This window comes from Arachis ipaensis, chromosome B08 (assembly GCF_000816755.2).
Source record: "Arachis ipaensis cultivar K30076 chromosome B08, Araip1.1, whole genome shotgun sequence".
Taxonomy (NCBI): Eukaryota; Viridiplantae; Streptophyta; class Magnoliopsida; order Fabales; family Fabaceae; genus Arachis; species Arachis ipaensis.
The window spans coordinates 66,658,436-66,660,805 of NC_029792.2; the positions used below are offsets into that span (position 1 = coordinate 66,658,436).

Sequence of the window (2,370 nt, forward strand, 5' to 3'; positions counted from 1 at the left end):
ATGAGTATGGATGTTGTTTTGCATTCATTCAAGGAAGCAGAGTTTCATACCTTTGACTCTTGCATGTTGGACAACTATGCAAGTATGTTCTATTCATGATAGTACATAGTGTTTTTGCGGCTTTTGTTCAATTCATGATTAAGGAGGAGCTTGTTAAGGGTTTCATTTCATTGGTTGATAAGAGCAAAAAAGTTGTATCAAATATATAGCTCTAGTACTTGGATTAATTAAATAACACATATATCATATATATCATCAATTCATGCATTATTGTATGTGTTAGTAGCTACTCAGTGTATTGATAATGTATAAACTACTAATTCTTTTATATACCATTCCTTATCCATTTTGTCTTTTCCTACTCTACGTGAACCGGATACATGGCTACAATGGCTACAAAAAGTTTAATGCCAATAGTTCTACTTATTTATATTGAGAGAATCTGATATTGATAAGAAGTGTAGAGAAGAGAAGAGTATAAAGAATAAAACAGGGAATGGTGTCAGTGCATGTGATAAAATATTTGGCCACTAGCTAGTGAAGGGGAGAACGGACTTATGCATGTGACTTTTTCAACTTCAGACGGAGCTCTGGAGGCAGCACCTGCGGTGAGAACAGTATTTGTTTTATACAAAGTTTTTTGTTTATGCTTTTGAATGAGATTATACTAATTAATTAGCTGCATACATGGAAAAGTATATGGAGAGTAAAAGTACGATGGCGTGAATAATCGATCTTGAGGGCTAACACTGCTTGCCGCCACTTTTTGTCCATCCATGATTTCTTTGTAGAAAAATTCTTAGATTGCACAACCTACTTAAACCTAAAGTTTATAATCCAAACATATAATTGAGTAGTGCATTTCAAATTGATGGTGACTGAGACACGAAGCCATGGAAATGGAATTAATTAGTGCCGTCGTGAGTGTGACTGTACTACATGAAACTAAGAATAGAATGAACATATTAATGAATAATGAATAGTCCATCTTTCAACTGTAGACGGAGCTCTAGAGGCAACACCTGCAAATTTTCCCCTCATGTGTTCCTTCCTCTTCGCGGAATTTGAGGATCTGCACTGTTTCAATGAGTAAGGCTTCAAGTTACATTTAATTAAGTGCTGTAAGAAAAATATTAGACATTTAAATGTCATTCAAGAAACTTAATTAAATGTCATATAAGAAACTTAATTAAGTGCTGTAAATTTGTTCTTGAATGACATTCTATTTATATGTTTAATTTTAATTTGAACTAAGATTGTACAATGTTTATAGGGGAGAAAGAGTATTATGAAAAGAAAATTGCTACTCTCAAATCATTTGATGAAGTCGATTCCATAGTGGCATCTGACAGCAACATTATTGAGGACATTGACGATGGGGAACATCTTCAACAAGAAAGAGCTATGAGGATTTCCAATTATTCAAACGTAGTTCTATTGATACTAAAGGTGATATTTTATTTGATACTACTAAGTACGTATAATGTATTCATCCATTTATCATCCCAATGACATGTTTTAGAATTTAAACCATTATTTATATATAGTTATGATCTTAATTAAGAGGATTCACTTCAAACTAATAGTTGCAGCTGAATTGTATCAACTTTATTCTAAATATTTCCTTCTTTCAGCTGTTGATTTATTAGAGAGAATGAGGGAGGAAAAAGCAAAAAATGCATACCAATTTTTGACATGTGGTGGCTTTAAAAGAGGTTCGAGTTATGCCAGAGTGTACAAGCTGAGATAGATATAGTTGCTAGGTCTAAATAGATATTAGATAAAGTATAGTTATGTTGTTCATGAATTATTTTTACAATGTGTTAGTCTTAGATTGTGGATCGTAAATCTGATGTATTTAAGAATTTTCAATATTTTAAATTCTATATTTCTATGTAGACATTGTGAATGTTTTGGTATTTATTTAAAAAATTAATCTATTCTTGATTCTTGTTAAATTTTGTGGAAATATAATTATTTATGAAAATTAAGTTTTAATAGTTGTAAATGTAAAATTAGTAAAAATTTATAATTATAAAATTAGGAACAACGACCGATTTATATTTTTAGTTCAGGAATTAGCAACCAATTTAGCGACTGATTTCATGGCGACCAATTTAGCGACCGATTTAGCGACCAAAAAGTGGGTCGCCATTTAGCAACCGATTTACTCAGTGACCGATTTAGCGACGCAAAATTTGGTCACCATTTAGCGACCGATTATGTTAGCGACCGATTTAGCGACCGATACTCTTTGGTGAAGGTTTAGTGGCCTTGCTCAAAAATCGGTCGCTAATGGTTAGCAACCTAAGTTGGTCGCTATTTTCTAATTAGTGACCAATGTTTTAGCGACCACCAGAATCGGTTGCT

General features: G+C 32.6%; 1 long non-coding RNA gene across 1 annotated transcript; it reads left to right on the top strand.

Annotated features, from left to right (window-relative positions):
• LOC110265542 lies at positions 467 to 1,932 on the top strand. Its single transcript, XR_002351691.1, has 4 exons — positions 467 to 608; positions 1,002 to 1,089; positions 1,274 to 1,449; positions 1,635 to 1,932. It is a non-coding gene; the product is annotated as an uncharacterized LOC110265542 (long non-coding RNA).